General features: G+C 48.2%; 1 protein-coding gene and 1 long non-coding RNA gene across 2 annotated transcripts in view; both read right to left on the reverse strand.

The window, feature by feature from the left end:
• The window catches only part of ALKBH8 (alkB homolog 8, tRNA methyltransferase), a 111,458-nt gene extending 102,692 nt beyond the window's left edge, over window positions 1-8,766 (reverse strand). The window contains exon 1 of the mRNA XM_019525351.1: window positions 8,724-8,766. The gene's annotated coding sequence lies outside the window, so the exon portion shown is untranslated. The remainder of the gene's footprint in view (window positions 1-8,723) is intronic.
• Window positions 8,767-9,275: 509 nt separating this feature from the next.
• The window catches only part of LOC109303434, a 6,657-nt gene continuing 6,296 nt past the window's right edge, over window positions 9,276-9,636 (reverse strand). Inside the window, exon 3 of the long non-coding RNA XR_002099111.1 lies at window positions 9,276-9,542. This is a non-coding gene — a long non-coding RNA (uncharacterized LOC109303434). The remainder of the gene's footprint in view (window positions 9,543-9,636) is intronic.

Genomic DNA, 9,636 nt, shown 5'->3' on the forward strand with positions numbered 1-9,636 from the left:
TTTTAGTTTCTGCCAACTCCCCCCCCCCCCGACACACACACATTTTATTTGGTTTCCTCCTCTAATTTTCATCTCTCTCAAGCAAACCAAAAAACTAACAAAATGTTTGTTCCACCACATTGGTTGCTCTGCTAATGTAATAATGAGCAACTTCAACTACTCTGACAATTCATGGAAGGAGAACTCTGCCAAATATGACCGATCGTGTAGTTCTCATCTGCATTGACAAACTCTGCTTGTCTCAAGAAGTCAATGGGACAACAACAGGTAAGGCGCTCATGGATCTGGTATTGGCCAAAGGGGATGATGTAGTGAACTACCTGAGAATCAAAGGGAAGCTGGGAGACAGTGATCATGAGTTGATCACTTTCTCTATCCATCGCAAAGCTGGAAATCAGTCAGCAATGCAGAAATCCTTGATTTTAGGAAAGACAACTTTCATAAGCTCAGGAGGCTGGCTGCCAAGGCCCTGAGAAACCAGAATCTAACAGAGAGAGGGGTCCATGATGAGTGGTTGCTCCTAAAGAACACGATCCTTGAAGCACAAGGGAAGTCCATCCCAGCCCATAGGAAAGGTAGCAAAAGGGCTGGGTGACCCCCATAGCTAAATAAGGGACTCTTGGATCTCCTGTATCTGAAAAGAGAAGCCTACAAGGGTTGGAAGTCAGGCTGTCAGGAACTCAGGCTGCTCCCCTGGGCTTTGTTGGCGAACACTGTATTTTCGGTAACCTAGTTGTGTTCCCCTCCTCACTCCCATCCCTCTAATGATAGTCCCTTGCTAGGGCGATTTGTATTTCCCTACTGGCTTTGTCATCTTTTTGGAGTCACAATCCTAAACAACTACTAATAAAATTCAATCTCTCTTTCTCTGTACCTATTTACATTGTAAGCTTATTGGGACAGGATCTTTCTGTTCCTCTGTGTCTATACCATGCCTAGCACAAAACCTAGAGCTTGGCTTAAAATGCTCAAACCCAAATTGATTTTTCAAGCTAACAATGGTCAAGCATATTTGAAACCAGGCAAAAAATTATTTTCCAAAACTGGGAGGGGGGGGGGGAGGGGAAATGTTCAATACGTAGCAGCCTGAAGACTATGCCTAGATGAAAAACACATGTCCCACTACACCTCCCAAACCTGTGCCTTAAAACTGCCAGCTCCTTGTACTCTTCATTGAATTAAACAATTTTCTGCCATTTGAAAGGGTGACTTCCTCCTTTCTTTCAGTTTTATATCTTCCTACCTTCCCTGGCTTCACAATACATTTTCATTTCTATCATAGATTGCAATATAACTGCCACCATTGTCCTCAATATCTGTTTTCCTCACCTTTGTCTCTCCATACCTCCTTAACACTTGAGAGGAAAGTCTGGACCCAAGTGAAAACTTTGGCAAAGCTCCTACTTACTTAAATGGGAATGGGATCTTTTACACTCATTCTTCCTTTCTGTATTTTCTACCTATTCACCTAATTTTTCCTTTGTCTCTTCTTCTCCCATTTCTCTCAACAATCTCCCTAATGTCATGAATCTGACTGACAAGTGGTGATGACCTTTCCTGCTGGAAACCAATATCTTCTACTAAAAACCCAGAAGCCAGCATGAAAAACCACAATGAATCTGGTTCAGGTGACTAGTAGAAGGGTCCAGGGAATATGCAAATCTCCATTTCTATTCAGTCCTTGACCTCTTTTCTGAAGAATGTCATAGAGTCCCTAAATAGCCTCATATAGTCTCATATTTCCAACGGAGCTGAGAACCAGGGTAGATTAGCTTGCAGTTTGTAATACTGTGGCTAACCTGCTTCCAATACTCCACGTAGCCTGGATACCGCTATACCGTACCTACTGAACTACAGTACAGCCAGAGCATAAAGTTCTAGATGTATCCTGAGAAAAGGACATGAAATTTGTCATTTCCTAGGATCCTATGATTTATATAACCTTATAAGTAGGGATCTGGGTTTTCAGTTTCCTGGGAAAAAACACACATTTTCCCCTATAAAACAAGAAACAGTGGGTTTCCTCTTTTGCAAACTGCTCCAGATTCCAGCCTGCAACGAGCTGCTTGCAAAAGGGTGCAAAATCCCCAAGCCCTGTCCAGAGGGGGAGGGGAAGAGGGCAGGGGCAGGACCTGAGAATTTGAGACCAGCCAGGGCTGGCTTAGACTCACTTTGCTTCCTGCAGCCTTCGGGATTAGTAGGGCCTGGCCTACAGACCAGCCTTGCATCACTCATCCAACCCACAGGGCAAGAGGTTGAGTACCACTGCCCTAAGGGAAACCGTACTGGCATATGAAGATTGCAGATTCAGAATCATGTTCTTTTCTGGAATACTTTGTTTGCTTTCAATCATAATTAAATACTTAGAACGTAATAATCCTACTAATATACATTTCAGAACCTGAGAAAATAAAAATTGGCCAAGTAAAGGCAAGGGAATGATCTGCTTAAACAAAAATGCACTGGATCTACATTTCACTTGGGAAGCACAAAGCACACAGAAAAACCAAAGAACAGTTAAAATTCCAGTTCATGTTCTAGAAAAAAATTGAAGAACAGACCTTGAGAAATCAGTTAAAATTTTCCTTAGACCAGGGAAAGGCAATTATTTTTGCTGGGGGGCCACCTAATGAATTTTGCCAGACTGTCGAGGGCCACATGGGTAGCCCCACCTCTTGACAGATGCCACACCCCCTGGTCACCATCTTGGGACCAGAAGTCCCACCCCCTAACCTCTGATGTTTGCTACCCCTCCCCTCACCACTCATGAGGAGGCTCCGATGGAGACATCGGAGGAGGAGGTGGGTAGTCAGTCAACTCCCGCCCCAAGAGGAGAGACAGGGTGGTGCTGGTGGGGGACTCCTTCCTAAGGGGCACCAAGGGACCCATCTGCTGTCAAGACCCCCTAGCCCATGAGGTCTGCTGCCCTGGGGCCCACATCTGGGATGTTGAAGAGAGGACCCCTAGGCTCATCTGGCCCTCTGACCAACCCCATGCTCTTCATCCTCGTGGGCACGAATGACACAGCCAGGAGTACTCCAGACAGGGTCATGAGTGACTACAGGGCTCTGGGGACTGGGCTCAAGGCATCGGGGGCACAGGTAGTTTTCCTCTGTGCTTCTAGTTGCAAGCCACAGACCTAGGAGGGAGGGACATGTCAAAGAAGTGAAACAATGACTCTGGCGGTGGTGCTACTGAGAGGGTTTCAGTTTCTTCAACCATAACACATACTTCAGAGAGAGGACTCCTGGGAAGGGACGGCATCCAACTCACGTGGAGGGGTAAGTCCCTGTTCTCAGCCAGGATGGAGGGGAAGGACTTGGTAGCAGTTTACCACTATATCAGGGGACTACATCAAGAGCTCAGTGAAAAACTGTTCACCAGGGCGCCCTTGGGGAAAACCAGAAGTAATGGCCGCAAACTCCTGAAAAACCATTTCAGGCTTAACACTAGGAAAAATTTCTTCACAGTTAGGGTGGCCAGACCGTGGAATAAACTCCCTCCAGAGATGGTGCAATCACCTACCCTGGAAATCTTCAAGAGTTGCCTGTCCTGCCTAGTGCAGGGGGCTGGACCCAATGATCTTGGAAGGTCCCTTCCAGCCCCTTACAATCTATGAATCTATGAAGCAGGGCAGGATCACAGGACACAGTAGGAGCTGTCCCGGCCCCAAGGACTGGAGTCAGCGGTTCCCCCTAATCCCCCCCCACATTCTTAGCTGAGTTTGCGCTCCCAGATGGAGGAAGGACAGGGGAACAGCCCCAGGGTTGCCAGGCCAGACAGAAGCTTTGGGCTGGGGTGGGGCCAAGCTGGGTGGGCCTTGCTGCTGTGGCTGCTGGGTCCTGTCACCTGCCTTAGACAGGTAGCCATATTTCTAAATTTAACAATTTTCTAAATTTTTTAGGGACCCCTGCAAGCTGGACAAAGTGGCCTGGTAGGCCAGATCCAGCCCGCAATGATTTTGCCCACCCCTACCTTAGAGCGACTCAAGACTGATCTCTGATATGCTCAAGCTGTTACTTTTAACTGGCAGCATTATGCAAAAAAGTGGAAAGAAAAGGCTTTCCCCTCTGCTAAAGAGAGAAGAAATGCACAAACAACAGAAATGAAAAAACAAATGGACACCCAAGTGAGGATTTGAAGGTAGTGATACAGACTTTGTAGAAAAGCTTACCTAACACTTGCTCATAAATGGGACCTAATTCTCCACTTCCTTGCACATACAGCTTTATTCTACACTGGCTGAAATCAACAACAGAGCTCCCATTGATTTTAGCAGTGCAGGATCAGAACCTCAAACCACTACAAAACTAGCAAAGACATCTATCATCCTCATTTGTTAGCATTCTGCACTCACCTGACATACCAGAACGATTATAAAGGGCACAAAGACACAGAAAGTCAGATGCTATTTTTATGAGCATTAAAAAACTGCTCCCTCAAAATTCACCAAAATTAAATAAAAATACCACAAGTTGAATCTAAACTGTACTGGCAGTTTCAGTTCTACATGCAACAGGCCATATCATGTGACTGAAATTAATGGGGAGAATTAGTGGAGAGCTCTGTTAACACAGGACTGTACAGAACTGGTCTGATGTAGTTCATGAGTTATTTCTGAATAATAGGAAAGTGGCAGAAGGCAGGGCAGGTTGGCACCTTAGAGACTATTAACTCATTCAGAAACATATACTTTTATAAGCAAAAACCTAATTTGTCAGATGCTAGTCCTTTCATAGCATTGTCAGATGTGCAAACACCTAAACGTGATTGTGGGAGGGGAGACAGAAGCCCCCCTCCCAACATGTTCCATGGAGCCAAGCAGGGAGAAGCAGGATGCTGGTGGAGAGAGGCAAAGCGCTGGCAGGGATACACAGGTGGGGGAGCCAGGTAGGAGCAGCAGAGCTGGTCACAAGGCAAGAAGTCCCAGCGGCCACCAGGGAACCCCAGTGGGGAGGACCATAGGTCGGGGCACAGCGAGCCAAAGTTGGACGGAGGGGGTACAGCAGGGAGAACAAGACTGTCCCTGCAATCAAGAGGGAAGACCCGGCTGCGCTGGAGCGTTCAGGTACCCCGGCAGGGAAGGGTGGCAAGTGACAGCCAGACCCAGTGGGCAGCTGGGTGAAGAGGGAGATGCAGGCGGCGACCGGCCCACAGCCCAGTGGGGAAGAGGCGACTCTCACCAGGTGGTTGGAACAGGAGTGATTAACTCCTAGCTTGCTGGTCCCTGGGAAAAATAACCCGAGGGATGGATGAAGATTCACTCTCCCATCCCAGGGAGGCAGAGGGGACCTGGGGAGCCAGAGTCCCCATCATACTTCATCGGCAGATGCCGAACTTCTTCGCCTTGAGCAAAGAGACTTCTAAGTTATCATTACCCCAGGCGGGGCGCGTTTTAGTTATCCGGAGCGACTGATGGCCAAGCATACCCAACCCTGCTTGGGGCAGGCCTCGCAGGTGAGAAGAGATCATCCCAGGGAAGATTACGGGGAGCAGAGTCCTCCCAGGACGTGGACATGGTAAGGGTGGGGTAAAGGGGAAGTTCGGAGCCCCACAAAGGAAGGCCGCCAGGGCCACGACCCCTCTGGGACCACCGACAGCAAACTGCCTCCCCAGCTATCAACATCAAAGTCGTGGCAGCCAAGTAGGGGCAGCGCTCAGAACCATCTAGGTGGCCCCAGGGTGCGGTCTCACCCTGATGTCACTAGAGAGAAAGGCACCAACCAGAAAGGGGCTGAAGCCTTACAACACCTACCAGCAACAATGATTCACAAGATAAATCCATTGATTTCTAACAGGAAATCATGTCGTAAACATTCTGACCTCTTGTCTTTCTAAGGTCTTTATGCAGTCAAATAAGGAGTAAAAATAAGAGAAAGCATTTTCTGAGAGGTGTCTGGAGTCTAAAAAGGTTGAGAACCACTGTTCTAAGATTATTTAGTAGACTGTAGTTGGGCAACCTAGTTACCAGTAGATGGAGCACTATGACTAGTTGTAAAGTTGTTCTGGAGTTTTTTCATTTTTCCTGTTATGCAAAACACACACACACACACCCATCCTTCAGGACAGACAAATGTGATGCAAGTATCTGGCTTTCAGTAGCGTTCAACAACTGAACTAACAACTGACTTCACTTGGATTGTGGGTGCTCTGTAATTCTGAAAAAATAGGGTAAAATGCAGAGGTGCACAACCTTTTGGCCTCACAGGCTGGATGTCAGACAACCCTGTGGGCCCAGATAGGCTATGGAGTGATCCTGTGTGCTAGCATGATCTAATGCACAGGAACATGTCCAGCCTCCAGGGCTCCCCACGAGTCCGGAAATTTAGTAACAGAGAAACAGCAATTAACACGGTCTTTTCTGCTCCACCACCAGATTTCTGGAGCTGCGGGGAGCCCCATGGGCCAGATGACACAGCTCCACAGGCTTGATCCGGCCTGTAGGCTGAACACCAGTGGTCTAAAGGCTTAGACAGCTGAAACACATTAGTAAGAACAGCAGTTGGTATGAGGAGAAACACTATTATTTAAAATTATTATAATTTAAAATATGTTTATTTTATGTACAATATTAAAAACATCACCAAGAAACATATTGTAGTAAAATGCCACTGCATATACTCCACAGTTAATTATTAATCCAATGTAGAAGTACCCATAAATGAATACCTTTATACTTATTAATTGCTAAAGCCCCGACCTTTCAATGATACACATGCAAGGGATTCTTAAAGAACACCACTGACAACAACGCACACCTTCCTAAGCATTTCTCACTGGAGATCAAGGCCTGGATTTTGTTCTGTATCTCCAAGGTCCTTCATTAACCTACTTTGCAAGTAATTAGCAAGATTAGGAAGCCTAACTCAAGACACTATTTTAGAAACAAAAACTGGGCTACAAAACTCCCAAGATTCAGAGCTTTTGATTGTTACCAAGATGGGGTCTTTTGCAAAACTGGTATTTAAAAAGAGATGCCCTAAAATTCAGGGCTGGGCTTACCAAGGGTCTGGACTTCGGCCCAATCCTTCTCTAATGAAAAGAGATCTCAAAGTTGCTGGAACTCATTCAACTGATAGGTTCAGAGCAGCATCTTTAAAAAAAAGCAGCTGGAAATCAGCCCTGCTATGCTCAGTGTGATACACACACATAGTGAGAGCTTTCCCCTCCTCAAAGAGATGCCATAGTGTCAATAAGCAGATCTCAACCAAGAAGCATGGAGCTACCTTGGAAGGGCTGCAAGGGTGGGTATGTGTGAGGAAGAGAGACCGTGACACTGACAGCAGTCAACTGCCTGTATGCTAGTTTGGGCAGGGGGGTAGAGAGCATCAGAGCCTGGCTACAAGTGCCAGTGTGGATGGCACCATGACTGCAGCTCTACTGCTTCTCTCCCTGAGACAGCATCAGCTGAGATACCTTGGTGCCTGCAGCCATGGACAGACCTAAGATTCTGAAAAAAGGTTGCAGATGGTGTGCTGCATTATCACATACAACACAACACATTTTTTCAGTTAAAAAGGAACTAAAAGTTTTAGTAATGTGTTAGGGAATCTGGGGCCCTATGAATGAATTCAAGATCAAAGCACAAATTATATATATATGAATGCGTACTCCTTTGCTATATCATGTATTATGTATAACAAAACACAAGCTAGGCAAAAAATAATCAAGAGGCTATTTCATTAGTCCTGTAGTCATTAGCATTTAATATGCATCTTTTTCAGATGGATAAGCATCTTGATAGTGCGTGCAATGCTTCACTGAAAGTTATTTCCATGCTTCAGTGAATGTTCACCTGATGTAACATTTCCACACCTGAGTTAATGCGTAGAGTTAAAAACGGTCTGCAGGGCTGTGAAATAGGAGCTACATGACCAGAGGCAGTGAAGGCCCCCTCTACACGCTACACATTATGCACTTCACTGGCTTTTTGTGCAGTTAATTTAGACCGGCTACACGTGCTAAGTGACTACCACCCAATAAAAAGGTCCCACCCAGCTACAAAGTTAGAGCTGGAAAGTGTGCTATAACTTTATCATTGATTGCTGTCCAGCTTTAATTTGTAGGTGTAACAGGGTCTCTCCTGTGGCTGGGAGCCCCTTTGGCTGACAGGGGGCTCCCAGCTGCTGCCAGGACCATATGCACCAACCCGTTTTTGCCGAGCCCCACGCATGCACAGACAAGGCAGTGCATTACTTCAACCCAGCTTGCCCGACGTGGCTCATGGGCGCTTGAGCCCTGCAGCGCCTACAGCCAGGAGAGGCACGCAACCACCGGACTCTCCACCCCATGGTGTCCAGCAGCCGTGGGGCTACGGGTCGTGAAAGGCACTGGTGCTGCCCCAGCTGCGAGTCCTGTCAGCCACAAGACTCACAGCGTGGGGGCCGGGGCAGGGGACCCGGGATGGCAACCCCAATTCCCTCCGTGCTGCCAACCAGGCCTGACAGCAAGATGGTGCATCCCACAGGGGCCGGAGGCGCGATGGCGCTTCAGACCCTATCGGCCTTTCCCCGCCGCTCTCGAGGCCCCAGCAGAGCAGGGCGCTGGGAGCAAGGCCCGTGCAGGGGGAGGCCCGCAGGGACACGCGGCATCCGCCTAGCCCGGCGCGGCGCGGTGGTGGGGCTGGTGTCGAAGAGGGATGCCCCGGGCCCCAAGGGCCCAACCCCCGACCCGGCCCAGGACTTCGCCCAGCTACGAGGGTGGGAGGGGAAGGGGCGCGTTACCTGGCGGGCGGCGGCCATGACGACGCTGCGTACTACAACTCCCGGCAGCCTTCGCGGCGCCTTCTGCCGAGCCCCGCGCCTAACCCTGCCCCCTCGCGCTTTGCTTACTTGCTCGCGCACTCCTTTCCCGCCATACGTCCTCTGGGCAGTCTATCGCGCCCCTTCCGGCGCCTCACTCCTTTCTGTTTCTCGAACCCCCTCTTCAGTGCTCCCGAGCCGTTCTCTTCGAGTCACCCTGCACGGGAGAAGTGGCGCCCAGCAGAGAGCGGTATTGCCGGCCAAGCGACCTGCCTTCTCCACTGCTCCTCTCTCGAAGCATTTTCCTCACTTAAATCATCCTGGTTATTATTTATAGTCTTCCTTACAAAGATAATGGCCCCCAAATTAGCATTTTAAAGGACAGAAAAGCTCCCAGTCTAGCTTTAGATGTGATGAAGGAGCTGGAAAGTAACACAGGAGGGGAAAGTAGAAAAGGACCAAGCAAAGATAAGGGCAGCGATGATCCTAGTCAGTGGTGGATTTACCATGCAACAAACAGTGGGGGGTGCAGGACAAATTTGACAAATGACTGAACTTAATAAGCACTGCAAATTGCAGGTCCAGGCTTTCTGCATGCTGTGAGCTTCTGCGGACTGTGCTCTAAACATGGTTGTTTTAAGTAGTCTACCAAAGAATTGCCTTCAGCTTTTTTTGCTGTCTTGAACGTTCTTTTTCTTGGCTGCGTCCCAAGGGGGGACTCAAAAATGAAGCTGCACACAGGGCCCCACTAACTCAAAATCCGACACTGGTCCTAGTGGAGCTGAAGGAGCCAAGCCACCTCTCCATGTCACCCTTCAACTCACAATGCAGCTCTTGAAGACTTCCCGGGTGGTGGTGTAGTGAAAATAGATACTTTTCTCTGTGTTTCTTTGTT

The sequence above is a fragment of the Gavialis gangeticus genome, unplaced genomic scaffold (assembly GCF_001723915.1).
Source record: "Gavialis gangeticus isolate Ggan-Ray unplaced genomic scaffold, GavGan_comp1, whole genome shotgun sequence".
NCBI classification, from domain to species: Eukaryota; Metazoa; Chordata; order Crocodylia; family Gavialidae; genus Gavialis; species Gavialis gangeticus.